Source organism: Coptis chinensis, chromosome 4 (genome assembly GCF_015680905.1).
Source record: "Coptis chinensis isolate HL-2020 chromosome 4, ASM1568090v1, whole genome shotgun sequence".
Classification (NCBI taxonomy): Eukaryota; Viridiplantae; Streptophyta; class Magnoliopsida; order Ranunculales; family Ranunculaceae; genus Coptis; species Coptis chinensis.
Genome location: NC_141459.1, coordinates 69,634,698 through 69,651,248, shown reverse-complemented (window position 1 = coordinate 69,651,248; position 16,551 = coordinate 69,634,698). Strand labels below are relative to the sequence as shown.

Genomic DNA, 16,551 nt, shown 5'->3' with positions numbered 1-16,551 from the left:
CCAACAATCGATGGTCAACTCCTTCCTCTTCTTCCTTACCAACACAAAAATCCTACTCCCTCCAACTCCCTCGGTGTTGTAGAACCGTCGGACCAAGTCTTCGTGGTAGAAGGCGGTCGAAAGAGTACCATAAACTACTCCAGTCTCTACTAGCCATTTCACACCGTAAAAACGGCGCCAAGTGGTCGGCGATGAAAACTTGCTCCGGTAAAATTCGGCGTTGTTGAGCCATTTGAATTTTGAATACGGTTTGGGGTTTTGTAGAAGGTGTAGGAGTAATGAGGAAAGACCTTACCGATAAAAACGATGGTGGTGGTGATGTAGTGGCGGCAAGACCAAATTTTTGATTTTTTCGTGGTTTTGTTGGGTTAAATTGGTGGAGTTTGTGGTGGGTGGAGTTTGGAGTCGATTTGGGTTGGGATTTGATTTTGGGCGTGGGTTTATTGTATTTTCTTTTTAATTTTTATTTTGTTTTAGGTTTTGGTTTAAGCTTTTGCGTTAATGGCGGAATGGAGGAAGAAGAAACGCATGGCTGTTAGGGGAGGTAAAGCGGCGTCTTGCCGCTGTCTGTGAAGCGGGGTTGGGCCCAAAAGCCCAAAATCGAAATTTTTGATTTTTTTTTTTTTTTTTTTTTTTTTTTTTTTTTTTTTTTTCGTGAACTTCAAATCAAAATTGCCGCTTGTTACCGGTCCGATTTTTGCAAATGAGAGATGGAAATGATCAGGAGAGAATTTCCTATCCAATGATCCATAAAACACTCTATTCCGACTTCAGATGACATACGAGATAGTGGAAAACACCTCAAAGTGCGTGCATGACGTAAGTTATGCGAACGAATGAACTCTAAATTAATAGATTATGTCAATCCGAATCGTAATACAATAAAATGGCCTAAGCAACTCTAATGGGATATAAAACATTTTAGTATGAACATTTAACACCACTTTCCCCAAACAAATTTTTTACAATGAAGCTTAGAAAATTTGTTTTAGCGATAGGTCTTTTAAAGTTAGATTCCCGACTTCCTAGATTACTATGTGTATTTTTATTTTTTTTTTATTATTTTTTTTATTTTTTATTTTTAGAAGGAAAAACAATAAGCAATAAAGACATAATTCACACCATAGAGAAACATGACTCAAAAATCCGAGAAAAACATGCAAGAGTGGAAAACGTGAACTATGTGAACCGTGGACTTAGGATCCGGTACTTACAGCCACACACTCCATAGGGAGGGCCCGGTTACCTTAATGGTGCACTCACCAATATATTAAAGTGAAAGGAAGTGCACCGAACACAGAAATTGAATCGTTTATAGTCAGATACTCGAGACTTTATCTAAAACATATGTATGAACATGCAGTTGATCATATATAAACAACCGAAATAGTTGTGGATCATTCCATAAATAAATATCACAGAAAACATATCCAAACACAATCAAGCACCAAGATTTCCTACGACGCAGCCTAGTGGAATGAAAACGAAGTCGGATAACCCTATTGTGTAACCTATCATGCACCTTCTTTTTAATTTTTGAATGAGTGGGTGTTCTAGTAAATAAGTGTGGAAAAGTGAATGGTTGTGGAGAATATGGTGGATATGGATAAGTTGTAGAAAGACAGCCTGTACACAATGAGGATGTGGTTTTAGCACCGAACTCATTCATTGTGTGTGTAGGGACTTTCTCAATTCTGAAAATGAAGGTGTCAAATAGTTTGTCCTTCTGAAGTATCTGTTTGCTAGGAGGATTTAAAAAATTATGAAGCACAGGAGAAACAAAATGATCGAGTGCAAACTCGAGATTCCTTTGAAAGGGTGGAAGGAGGGGAATCGAGGTGGATGTTGTGCAAGTTAGTTCTTGATAGGGTGAATTGTCACCTACTCGAAGAAACTCATCAATTCCTCATCTAGATTGGTCATATCCACATTACTATGGTAGTCCTCTACATCTTTGAGAAAAGTCATCTATCCCGGCCCTCATCAATAATATGTGTATCGACTAGTGTAGGAATGAAGATGTTGGAGTCCGACTTTCCAAAGGAAAAATTTTGGGCATATGATTATCAAGGAACGCGTGTTGTTGAAATAATCTCGAAAGCAACGCTTCGATCATGCTAACCTCTCCATCCATAGGCGAATCGGGTAATCGCGTGTCCTTGTTTTAAAACATTGACTTCAACATCAAGATGGCCAAAAGACATGGACATTGAACCATCACGACAATTAATGAGCGCATTGGCGGTTGCCGGAAAGGGCGCCCTAAAATGATCGGGACAAAGTCGTTAGCGACTTTCGTATCGAGGACTACAAAATCAGCCGGATAGTAGAAATCCCGAACTTTTACCAAAGACATTTTCAACTACACCCTTAGGATACTTAATAGACCGATCAGCTAATTGCAACGCGTCATTTTAGTGGGTTGCATCTTGTCTAGACCTATTTGTCTATACAAATAAAATGGGAGTAAGTTAACACTAGCCCCCGTGTCTAATAACGCCGTCGTCGATAGGAATCTCCTAAAGGTGCATTGTCTGCGATGGGGCGACCGGGGTCCTTGTACTTAACAATTCCATTATGTTTAGATAAGGTTGGGAATTGTTACTTATTAAAAGGCTTACTTTTGGTATATTTGTCTTCGCCTAGTAGTACACAATTCCTTAAGAAACTTAGCATGATGTGGTAGATTTTTAATAGCTTCGAGGAAGGGAAGGTTTATAGTTAGATTCTTGAAAACGTCCCTAATCTCCTCGTAATTTGTATCCCTAGTTAACATGGCTAATTTTTGTGGAAACGGTGGTTTTACGTCTATATTTAGCAATGGTATCACCCGGATGTTTAACCGTGGCTTTCTATTTCTTAGGTTGTGTTGTAACGGGTACCTCTACGATGGTAGGCTCTTTTAGTTTCTATTTCGGTATATCTAGTAAAATAGTAGGTGTAGGGTTATCTTGGTGGGGTAACTATAGGCATAGTTACCTTGTTATCAACCACTCTGCCCGAACGGAGTGGTGATGGCATTTATCTCACCTACATTTTCATATTCATTACTAGTATTATCGGTTACCTCAAAGGCTGTGTTTGTTGTTTTAGGATTAGGTATTATTGACTGGCAACACACCTTTGGTTTGGGCTTTATCTTGAGTCAACTGTTGGGTTAAATTATTAACAGATTGTAGAAGCCGTTGGTTAGATTGAGCCATGGTTTGGAAAAGTTTTGGCTCACTTGTATGAAGGTGTCAAAGGCGATCCGGTTGTGTGGGTGTAGTAGTCACGGGGTGGTGTATTTGAACTATTTCACGGAATTATTTATGGGTGGATTTTGATAATTATTATTGACCGAACGATACCTCTATTAGCATTATAATTATTATAATTACCTTGACCTTGTGCTTGACCTTGTCGAGGTTGCACTTGGTTGTTATAATTATTAAAATTACCCCCCCTCGCCCTTGTCGTGGTGGAGCTTGGTTAAAGCTGTGCGTTGGCCTAACATATTGATTATTGTACCCTTGAGGTGTGACTTGTTGGTTATTTCTCCAACCGGAGTTGGGATTTTGTCTCCAAGGGGCGTTAGGTTCACTATTAATGGAACAAGCCTGTTCATAGGCTATAGGACAGTGGGAGTCGGGATGCTCAGGACTCCAACAGAAACTACATGGGTTTGAATTTACATTCATGACGGGGATAGGCTTTTGTTGTACAGAAATGGCCTCTACCTTTTAGTGAGTGATTCGATTAGAGTTTTAAGCTCGAATAGTGTTTAATTTCAAACATACCGTGCCTTAACTGTATTAGTAGAACTAAGCGGAGCGGGGATATCATCACTACCCCCAATTATTATTCCGTTTAGTTTGGTCTTCTAAAATTTATAAGCCTCCGAGGGCTCCTTTACTTAAGAAACTACCCCATTCATTATGTCAAGGACTTCTTTATGGTGGTGTAGAAGACCTTTGAAAAAGGCACGAACTAACGTGTCTTTAAGCTAAGTTATGATGTGGACACTCTATAAGGAGATCGGTGAAACGATTCCAAGCCTCTGAAAATGATTCATGAGGATTTTGTCGAAAAGAAATGAATCTTGGAAAGCATCTCATCCGTCTTTAGGGGTGGGTAAAAATATTCCATAAACAAATTGAACAAGTTTAGCCCACGAGTCCACGAATTAGGCGCTTTGGGCAAACCAAAGACGCCTTTATCGGCTAAGGTGAAAGGGAATACCCTCAATTTAATTTGTTCCGTACCAACCGTAGGATGGTGGAATGTTGTTAGGACTTGTTCAATCCTACGATGTAATGATATAAGGTTTTCATGGTCTAAACCATGAAAAACGGGTAACAAATTAAAAATATTTGGAGGGATTCTCAAATCCCCACTGGGTCTCATGAAACGATGCAAGATTTGGGGCTATCGCTCAAGGCTTTGTAGAATTCGAGAGAGGAGTCTCTCTTTCTTCCCCCATTATATCAGGTGGTGTGTGTGAAATAGTAGTTAGAGGTGTAGTGGGTGGTATACTAGATAGATTTGATTGTTGATGTTGTTGTGTATTTACGTTCGGTGTTTTTGTTCGGCCGGACCTTAATCTCATGCAAGACTAAGTCGAACTTAACTAAACATGCAACACTCCAAACAATTCTGATATACTAGTAGAAACCTCTAACTGGAGATCTTGAGGTGGGAAGAAAGGAATACCTGATTGCGTCCTTGCTTCGCTTATGAATAGCGTCTTGTTTACGCTTGTTCAGTGTATATAGCAGGTTAGAACACTGAAAAATATGAAAGATCAAAGTTCGAATCAAAACTGTCGAAATCCGAAAAATTTAACACGGTGCTGTCGGCCACCAGAAGCCTTCCTCAGTAATTTTCAAATTACAAGTGTTTTAAGCGCGGTCGCTCTCCACATGGGGCGGTCGTCGCAGTCTCAAAGCTATAGAAGTGGTCGCTACTGGCCAAGGTAATTTTTACCCGGAATTTTTCAACTTTGAAATGGACAACCACAGTATGAATCAAACAAGGGTGGGTGGGTGAAATGGGACTTAAAAATGACTAATTCTATTATGAAAACAATGCTAAAGTGCAACTAAGATGGCAGCGTCGGCGCCATTTGAAAAATGTAAAATGAATAGTTTACCTACGAAATGAACGATGAATTCAATCCGTAAGTAAACTAAAACTAATCTTTTTAATCTCAATTATCAAAGCTTCTACTCTCGATGCGAATTGCACTAAGTGGAGTAGGAAGTTCGTTCCACTCCTAGTTCCCTAGCATGGATGTTCTCTAATCTAATTAGTCAGTCTTAAGTCAATGAGAGCTTTACGAAGGGGAATTATACTACGATGCAATATGAAATTGATTATTTGAATTTAAACTACGAATGCTATGGAAATATGATTGTTTGAATCTAGATAAAGAAATAGAGGGGAATTGAATCCACCTCGAATCCAACTTAACGACCTAGCGTAGAATGTTGTATCTTAATTCTCTCCGCCTCTTCGGGCGAGAATTTCAAGTTCTAATCCCTAGTGTTCATGGCATTCCTACGGATACTAACTAGCATGTGAGGTCGTCCACCCATTCTCATGGCAAAACACGACCTTCTAGAGTGGAATAGATTCTACAACCAATTCTATACTAACCACTAAGTTTTCATCAAGGCTTCATCAACCCCTCTAATGGAGGTTTTAGCCTTGAATCATTACGCAATCATTTCCATTTAGATTAAAACTAAACATAATATAAAGCATTGAAATTTACTTAATTAAACAATAATGAAATCTAATTTAATGACTAAAATGAAATAACACAAGAATTGAAATTAGATCTAGAAATGGAAATGACAAAAATCGAAATTAACAAATAGCTATTTATTTATTAATACTAATGAAGAACTATGATTCTAATAGTTTTAATCTAAGACAAGAATTTGAATTGAAACTAAACTTAATTAAAACAATCAAATCTAGATCTAGAAGCTATTTTAATGGCTACTTTCTATTCTAAGCTATGTACCCTAATTCTCTACTAATTAATCTACCATTAACAATGAGCTTCCTAACCTAACTACCATTAACAAAGAGTCAAGCTTTTGTTTTTATACTTCTAGATCCAAAAATCGTGCATGGGCTTGGAGCCATGTTTTGGGCAGGAGAATCAGGCCCAAAACCTAATTCTTTCAGTCCAAAAAGGCCTCTTCAGCTAGATTCGGCTTCAACAGACTTTTCGTCCATTTCTGCTCCTCTTATTGGGTCAAGGCTTAAACCATTGCAAAGCTCTTTCCGAGCCGGTCGTTTTGACATAAGGTAGGCCCAATTCCGAGGTCTGAGTCCAAAGATATGGCACTCGGAAGTTCTGCTGACTTTTGCTCCTTTATCTCGCTAAAGTGGCACATTTACGCACATAATGGACTTTGAAGCCCTGAAATGCATAAAACACGTAATCAGTATTAACTCTTACTTATTATTCACATAATTGGTCTAACAGTATGATTATTAAGGGGTTAAAACTACAGTTTTGGGCTCTTATCAGTTAGTATAGAATTGTTATAGATTCTATTCCACTCTAGAAGGTCATGTTTCGCCATGAGAATGGGTGGACGACCTCATATGCTAGTTAGTATTCGGTAGAAATGCCACGAACACTAGGGATTAGAACTCGAAATTCTCGCCGTAAGAACGTGAGAATTGAGATACAACATTCTACGCTAGGTTGTTAAGTTGGATTCGAGGTGGATTCAATTCCCCTCTAATCCTTTATCTAGATTCAAAAACAATCATATTTCCATAGCATTCGTAGTTTAAATTCAAATAATCAATTTCATATTGCATCGTAGTATAATTCCCCTTCGTAAAGCTCTCATTGACTTAAGACTGACTAATTAGATTAGAGAACATCCATGCTAGAGCACTAGGAGTGGAACGAATTCATTACTCCACTCTATTTTGATAGACTTGAGAGTAGGAAACTTTGATAAAATAGACACGTAAGAATAGTTTTAGTTTTACTTGCGTTTAGAGTTTCATCGCTTGATTTCGTAGGTAAGACTATTCAATTTTACTTTTATCAGGCACCCGCTATAAACTCTCTCATCATCCCTTTTTCTACCAACCTCTAAATCAACCATTTCAACACATAGTAATCATTGGTCTCATGATTTCGTACCTGGTGATATGCACAGTACGGCTTGTTCGGCATCTCGATCGGTGTACTCTGTTGTCCCTCATATTTCTGAATGTTCTTGATTAATGACAATATCTCACTCAGCGGCCTATTCAACGACATCTATTCAAGTTTGTGGTATGGATTTTTCTCCCTATTCTCCCTTCGCTCTCCCTCCCTACTCCTTTCCGCCACGATGAATATCTGTGGTACCCTCCATTTCCTCTATCTGACAACTCCGTCTTTCTGTGATCCCCTTCTTTTTCTACAGATGACACTGCCTTCGCTGACCTTCTAGAATCCTTCTGCATTGTGTCCTCATACCTTATGTATCTTTCCACCTGTGGATACAACTCGTGCAAGGTCGCAATCTCATTCTTAGCCACAGACTGATCTACTCCCATTCCTGGCCGGAGACCTTTTTCAAATGCTATTACTGATGTCCTTTCATCCAAGTTCTCTATCTTCAATGTCTCGACCTTGAATCGGCACAGATAATCCCTTACCGATTCCGCGGATCTTTGCCTAATGTTGAACAAAGTCGCGATATCCACCACTCGCATTTTCTGATGTATGAAGTGATCTATAAACGCCTGCTCCAACTCTTGAAAATTCTTTATACTCCTCGAAGGCAATCGATAGTACCAATCTGACGCTCCCTCTTTAAGGCTAGCTGACAACATCATGCATCGCAGCCCATCATACCGAGCTTCTTACCAAAGAGGAATTTGTTGTCGAAAATGATGAATGTGATCTGCTGAGTCCCCTTTGCCGCTGTACCTTTTGAACCAGGGTTGATTGAACCGTTTCGGCACCTCTGAAGCCTATACAGCATCCGCCAGCGAATTACGATTCATACCGGCCACCACCTGACTAGCTGCTCCCATTTGGGCTTTCGCATATTGAAGGTTCACCTCCCAGTCATTGTTTATCATCTCCTGGACTTGCTCCATTGTGAGCCGGCTACTAGGTTCTCAACGAGGTCTGTCCACCCCTCTTCTTCATTGTCAAACTCCTCACTCGCTTCTGCTCTCACTTCCTCCTCTGCCATTTCTCTTTCCTTTCTTAGTGCGTCACTCTCCTCTCTCAACCTCGCGATCTCTTCTTGCATAAGTCGTGTCTCATCTGAAGCTGACCCAGCGGCGGTCTCCTTTCCTTGATCTCCTCCTTCATTGCTCACTACTTCCGCCTCCAGCTCCTGCGCCACCACCTTTCTCGGTCGGCCTACTCCTCTCTTTCCTACTGTTGCCATTTTCACGTTGCTTTGATCTCTCGGTCCCCACAGATGGCGCCATGTTATATCTCACTCTCTATTAACACTCTCCTTCTTTTTCTCTCTCTAGGTCTAGGCCCCCTTGATAATGAAAATCACCGCTTTTTTCTCTCCTTCACTTTTTCTCTTTATACCACTCTCCCTTTTCATCCCAGCCATCCATCTCGCAGCCTTCTTTTCTCTACGTGAAGGGTTGCCATACAGTAACTATAAGTCCACGGTCCGATCCTGTGCACCACACCTCCACAGCGTATGTTACTTCAGGTTCATCTCACCACTGATCTCTAATACCCCGGATCCTACCACCACACCTATCATATAGTAATTATGTATATTACAGTCATAAAAGTGAAGCGTCCGACCTCCGACCTCACCCCTAACTGTGATCATTCTAGGTAAATAGATACAATCAAATCTCCCGCACATGACTCTTCATATATATGTTTGATTGTTCTAATTCTATTACCTATGAAACTTATGGTTTCATCATATGATATTAGTTCACCCATGTGTATAATAATATGATTTGTGTATTTAATCATCATGTATAAACAATAAATGTTCATGGGCTTTGTAAAGGCCAAATATCCCAACAGTCTCTTCTTATGGCGAGCCTGACTTCCCTCACAAAGTGAACAGGATGGCCTAACTTAATGTGGATTTTTGTACTAGCATACAAGAGAGATGTTTGTCCCGTGTATCTTTTGAATAAGTGTCGTACTTGTAACACTGATTCCATAATTGACATAACAAAGGTTAGAGGTTGAATGGATTTAAGTTCGATCCTTACTTGAGTTGAGGTAGCTATAGCACATCTCTCTCTCTCTCTCTCTCTCTCTCTCTTGAGTTGAGGTATATATATATAGCTCTACTCTCTTCAATTGAGGAAGCATTTCTAGAGTGTCCACGTATCATTGCTAATTAAGAAAAAGTAGGAGATAAAATAGGAAACAAATATTTATCTTTATCCTTAGATATATACTATAACTATACCCTCACCAATCTATTTTTTTGGAGCACTCGCAGAGACTCCAGTTTTTTCAAAACTCTATTACTAATTATAAAAAAAAATATGATATAAATAAGGAAGCAATCTCATCTAGAGTTTCACAGAGTCTCTACCTTTTCCTAGACACTATAGCTAATTACGTAAAAACAATTCATCTAGAGTTTCACAGAGTCTCCAACTTTTTCTAAACAATATAGCTAATTACAAAAAGAAATATGAGACAAAAAACTAAATTGCTAAAAATAGTAGTTTCCACCGAAAACGATTTTCCTAAAACCCTTTCAATTTGATGCGCCATCCACTGTGAGATTTAGACATTTATTTATAGTTAAGGATTCCAAAAATCACAATTATGGCCACAATAATTATGACATATTCCAATTCCTATATATATATATATATATATATATATATATATATTATAGTTATATCCTCACCAATCTATTTTTTGGAGCACTCACAGAGACCCAAGTTTTTTCTAAACTCTATTACTAATTATAAAAAAGTATGATATAAATAAGGAAACAATCTCATATAGAGTTTCACAGAGTCTCTAACTTTTCCTAAACACTATAGCTAATTACAAAAAAAATAATCTCATCTAGAGTTTCACAGAGTCTCCAACTTTTCCTAAACAATATAGCTAATTACGAAAAAAAATACAAGATAAAAAACTAAATTGCTAAAAACAATAGTTTCCACCGAAAACGATTTTCCTAAAACCCTTTCGATTTGATGCGCCATCCATTGTGGGATTTAGACATTTATTCATAATTAAGGATTCCAAAAATCATAATTCTAGCCACAATAATTACGGCATATTCTAATTAAATTTATAATTTTTCAACACTATAATGTAATTTCTAATTATATATATTTGGTGGAATAACGAGATTCAGTTAAAGTGGACGTTGGGCTTAAATAAATTATATACCAAACCAAAACAAATTACATGTGGAAAATTAAATTATACAAAAAATAACATCACAAAATATATAATAGAAAATAAAAAAATAAAATAAAAAAAATAACGGCAAAGCAATAATGACAAATATTTTAAAATATATATAATACCTGAATGAAACTAATGTCAAAAAACAATTAATGGGGAAACCAAAACTGGATGCAAATGCATCGAACTAACTTCAAATAATATTTAATGGGAAATCGAAAACTGAACGCAAATGCAAGCATTAAACTAATCTTAAAAAGTAATTAATAGAAAATCGGAATATAGATACAATTGCATTAAACTAACTTCAAAGAATAATTAACAGGAAATCAAAACTTTAATGCAAATACATCAAACTAACATTCAAAAATAATTGTCGGGAAATCGGAAACTGGATGCAAATGCATTAAACTAACCCTCAAAGATTAAATTAATGAAAAATCGAAAACTGGATGCAACTGCATTGAACTAACCTCAAAGAATAATTAATTATAAATTGGAAACATGATACAAATGCGTGGAACTAATCTTAAAGAATAATTAACGGGAAATCGGAAATCGGATACCGGATACAACTGTACTGAACTAATCTCAAAAAATAAACTGGACGCAAATGCATTGAATTAACTTCAAAAAATAATTAACGGGAAATCGGAAACTGGATGCAAATTCATTAAACTAACCTCAAACAATAATTAACGAGAAATTAGAAACTAGTTGCAAATGCAACCTTATCAAATAATAAACGAAAAATCAGAAACTGGATGCAAATGCATTAAACTAATCTCACAGAATAATTAATGGGAAATCAGAAACTGGATGCAAATGTATTGAACTGACCTCAAATAACGATTAACAAGAAATTGGAAATTGGATGAAAATATATTGAACTAACCGCAAAGAATAATTAACTAGAAATCAGAAACTGGATGCAACTGCGTTGAACTAACCTCAAAAAATGAATAACGGAATCAGAAATTGGATGCAACTGCATTGAACTAACCTCAAAATATAAATAACGGAAAATCAGAAACTGGATGCAAATGCATTTACCTAACCTCAAAACATAGGTGGGTTATATGTTGTGGGAATGTATCGATAAGTATAGTTTTGCATTTAAAATGGTGTTTATCTTATCTCTTTCCGTATGATTGAGAACTCCTTGCTATTCAAGTACATAGTTTCAATATATATGAACTTCGCCTTATTAGGCAATCTCACAAAACTTCAATCAAATTTCTATTATGAAACAACAAAATGAAGTTGAAAGGTTTTATCAAAGGTGAGTTTTTTTTTTTTTAAATGGAGAGTGAGGTTTTCACATTATAAGAAATTTGAATGAGTGATTAATATAATAGTTCTGCATATTTACAAATATTTTTCAGAATAATTAATTTAACAACACCCGTTCGTAGATAATCTTTGAAGATTTCACATATTGAGTCATGCATAATTTAAATAATAATTAATGGGAAATCGGGAACTGGATATTCTTTGATGATCCCACATAGTAAATCAATCATAATTTATTTTTTATGTCATGTTTGCAAGGACACTACAGATGGATCAGTATAAGTTGGTATTACAATACCAAATTGGATAATTAAAAGAAACTCAGAAACTGGATTCAAATACATAACTGAGCTCAAAGAGTAATTAACAGGAAATCGGAAACTTTATGCAAATGCAATAAACTAAACTCAAAAAGTAATTAACTAAAAATCGGAAACTAGATGCAATTGCATTAAACTAACGACAGAGAATAACTAACGGCGGGAAATTAGAAATTGGATGCAAATCCTTGAAAAATATTTAACGGGAAATCGGAAATAATATGCGAATATATCAAACAAACCTCAAATAATAATTAATAGGAAAATAGAAACTAGATGCAAATGCATTGAACTAAACTCAAAAAATAATTAACAGAAAATCAAAAACCGAATGCAACTGCATTGAACTAACCTCATAGAATAATTGGTGGGAAATCGGAAATTAAATGCAAATGCATTGAAATAACCTCAAAAAATAGTTAACAGGAAATCATAAATCGGATGTAATTGTATCGAACTAATCTCAAAGCATAAATAATCATAAACTAGATGCAGATGTATTGAACTAACATTAAAGAGTTATTAACGGGAAATCGGAAACTGGATGCAAATATAATGAACTAATCTCAAAGACTAATTAACGAAACATTAAAAAATGGATGAAACTATACTGAACTAATCTAAATGAATAATTAACGGACAATTGTAAATTTGATGTAACTGCATTGAACTAACCTAAAAAAATAATCAACGAGAAATTGGAAACTTGATGCAAATGCATTGAACTAACCTCAAAGAACAATTAACATAAAATCGAAAATTGGATTCAACAAAGAACCAAAGTTAGTGATTTTACAACAGATAAGATGCAAATGGAGGAAACTAGAACGAGACAACCACTCATTAAACACAGATGGAAGTGTCCAAGGTACTAAAGGACAATGGGTAACATTACTTAGTGATAGTAATGGATTAGTTATAGCGGCAACAAATGGTATGTTTGAGTATGACACTATAGGTTTAGTGGAACTACAAGGCCTTGAGCAAGGAATCAAATTAGCTTGAAGGCATGGCATGAGCAAGATTGAAGCACAGACGGATTCCAAGAATGTGGTGGCATTTCTGAGCAAAAAGAAGTACCCATGGCAAGCAAAGAAAATGATGAAGAGTATACAAATTTTGAAACTAGAATTTGTTTACTTTTCTTTAGTACATGTGTATAGGGAAGCAAATAACCTAGCAGATGCACTAGCTGCTAATGTACCTAATGTAAGATTCTTTAAATTGGTACCTAGTTCATTTGCAGAGGATGTAAGGAAAATTGCACATGATGATGCAATTGGAAAAGAATATGTAAGGATGTAATCACAAGTTTTAATTATAAAAAGGGGTAGGGGACCTCTATAACAACCTCACTTACCGACCAAAAAAAAAAATAACCTCAAATAATAATTAATGGAAAATCAGAAACTGGATGCAACTGCATTAAACTAAAATCATAGATTAACTAACAGGAAATTAGAAATTGGATGCAAATGCATTAAAATAACCTCAAAGAATAGTTAATTGGAAATCGGAAGCCGGATGTAACTACATCGCACTAACTTCAAAGCATAAATAACTAGAAATTGTAAACTATCGAGCTAACCTAGAAAGATAATTAATGGAAAATCAGAAACTGGATGCAGATGTATTGAACTAACCTCAAAGAGTAATTAACGGGAGATTGGAACCTGAATGCAAATGCAATGAACTAATCTTAAAGACTAATTAACGAAACATCAAAAATTAGATGCAACTATACTAATTAACCTTAATGAATAACTAACGGGAAATCATAAAGTAGATGCAATTGCACTAAACTAACCTCAAATAATAATTAACAAAAAATAGGAAACTTGATGCAACTGCATTGAACTAACCTCAAATAATAACTAATGAGAAATTGAAAATTAGATGCAATGTACTACATTGAACTAACCTCAAAGAATAAATAATGGAAAATTAGAAACTTGATGCAAATGTATTGAACTAATAACCCTAAAACATGTTTGTATTATATGTAGGAGGAATAAATGTCTCGACAAATATACTTTTGTATTTTAAGTAGTGTTTATCATAATTCTTTTATTATGATTGGAAATGTCTTGCTATTCAAGTAGCTTTAATATTATCTTCGCCACATTGGGAATTCTCACAAAACTTTAATCAAAATTATATTATTAAATCTAACAGTAAAAAGAAATCGATGGGTTTTATCAAGGTTTAGTGCTTTCTTTTTATAGAGAGTGGTGCAAGAAATTTGAATGAGTGAGTAATATAATTTTCATATCTCATAGCTATGCATAGTTGCTAATATTTTTTAAAATAATTTAATATAATGGAACCCGTTCGTAGGACGAGTTCGAAAGCTAGTGATTACATTATATTCTAACTTATCTGTTTAGAATATGTATTTTTGGTTTGTTTTTTTGTTTGGTTTGTTGAACCTAGTGGGTGGGGATCTATGTACGTCATACTTACTACTTCTAGGAGGCAAAGTGGTATTAGTATTTATGGAGGTTATACAATATACACCAACTTAGAGAATGCAGTGGTGTCCATCGCAGCACCTCTCATGCTAATCAATAATTACATCCTAACTACTGAAAAGATAACAAAAGAATCATTAAATTTCATAGAGAGCTTGCCTAGTCTGATACACAACACACGAATGCTTATTCGACTGGTAGATGATTTAGCAACTTCATCCGCATGTTCTCGACATAATATTTTATTTTATTCCATAGCAATCTACCGATAACTCCAGGAGAGCACCCCAAGGTAACTGTAGTTAAAAGAAGTTATACTTTTTTTCTCTTACCATATATATATTGAATTCATTTAGTAGGGGTTCTTTGTTTTTTTTTGATTTTTCAGCATTCAAAGGCGTTGAAACATATGGGGATACCTCAGTCATACTTTGTGTTTTGAGCGTGTCTTGTAAATTGCAGGGATGAAAATTAGACAGGCTTAACCACAACATGGTGGAAACTTCAAAGAGTTCTTTTTTAGGTAGGGATTCTAGATTATATTCTAAGCAAAAGCATCTGGCATCACGTATGGGGAAAAGTATACATCGAATCATCAATAAAACCTTTACAAAGTTCTGCGACGGGAATTCAAAATAGTTATATTTGTGTGTGATTGTTTCTAAGTCTTGTAGAGCTTCCCAATTCTTAGATAATAATTTAGCATCTGAACAAAACACTTCATATCAATCCTCCTATCCAACTATAGGAAGGCTAGTAAGGCATTTTGTCCCTAAAAAATAGTTTTAAATCACCAACTTACCCACTTTTTGCATAAGTTATTTACCATCATTAATGTTGGGGTCCCTCACCATATTTGGTACGAAATGGTGGCATCGAACTGGTGTATTGTTGGAGGACCATGAAATCATTCGTGAGGAGCTTGACTGACCCCATGGCATCGTTTGAAGCTAATACGGGGAATTGAGTTTCAAACGATCTGAGCACATCGAACTGAAGGAAGCAGCTTGACGCCACCGCATCGAATGGAAGCTGATATCTAGACATTAGCATGTCGAATGGAATTGTAATTTCCCAGCTCGCCTAAATTTCATAATACTATAAAACCAAAGTTAGGATTTTGAGCAATAAAAGTTTGGGAGAGAAACCAAATTTGAGTGCAACCAAAATTGAGATGAAACATTTGCAAAGAAAAAAAGTTTGTATGGAGAGAGATAAGTGAAGAGAGATCTAGTAAGTTAGAGATACTTGCGATCGAGGAGTGATTATAATTTTCTTTTCCATACTTATAAAATGATTAGCTCTTGTGGATGTAGGAATAATTGGCCAAACCATGGTAAATCTTGTCTCATTGTGTTATGCTTTTACTTTACTTTGTTGTTACTTGTTTTATGATAGTTAATTCCATTGCTTAGAACAGAGGTTGTTGGTTTTTTTTTTTTTTTTTTTTTTTTTTTTTTTGGTAAGCCTATTTTAAATGAGATCAATAACTCTTTGATGCTGGCGGGGTTCGAGCCCCAAACCTCCGATATCATCACCCAAAGATTTTACCAACTTTGCTAGTTGGCCTGCGAGGTTATTGGTTGTACTGAAAGCTTAGATTTCGATTGGATTTTAGAGTGTCGATATACAAGCTATCTAAGTGGGGATCGATTGGTATCATTTTCCTAACAAATGGCATTAGAGCCATAGTTAGATCAATCACAAAGGTTGTTCTTCGAAGCTTTGCTCGAAAGGTGTTTGATTAAATTCCTAAGAGAAAGTTTGAGTTGAAATAGTTTGTTGAGATGGATCATTCTATAAACACCCACATGACTAGTCTAAATAGAAGTAATTACAACATTTGGAAAGCCAAGATAGAAGACTTGCTTTATTGCAAGGACTTGCACTATCCGTGGCCGAGTGGAGCAAGCTTGATAGAAAAGTTATTGGATACATTCAACAGTGGATTGACAATAGTGTATTCCACCATGTATCCCAAGAGACTATCGAATTTAGCTTGTGGAAGAAATTTGAAGACCTCTATGAGAGGAAGTCTGCCGGAAACAAAGTGTTACTCATTAAGAAGTTTGCTAAC

The 16,551-nt window shown here is 36.0% G+C and overlaps 1 pseudogene; it reads left to right on the top strand.

The window, feature by feature from the left end:
* Positions 1-3,987: 3,987 nt before the first annotated feature.
* On the top strand, positions 3,988-4,082 carry LOC147504563 (small nucleolar RNA R71; annotated as a pseudogene).
* Positions 4,083-16,551: the final 12,469 nt, after the last annotated feature.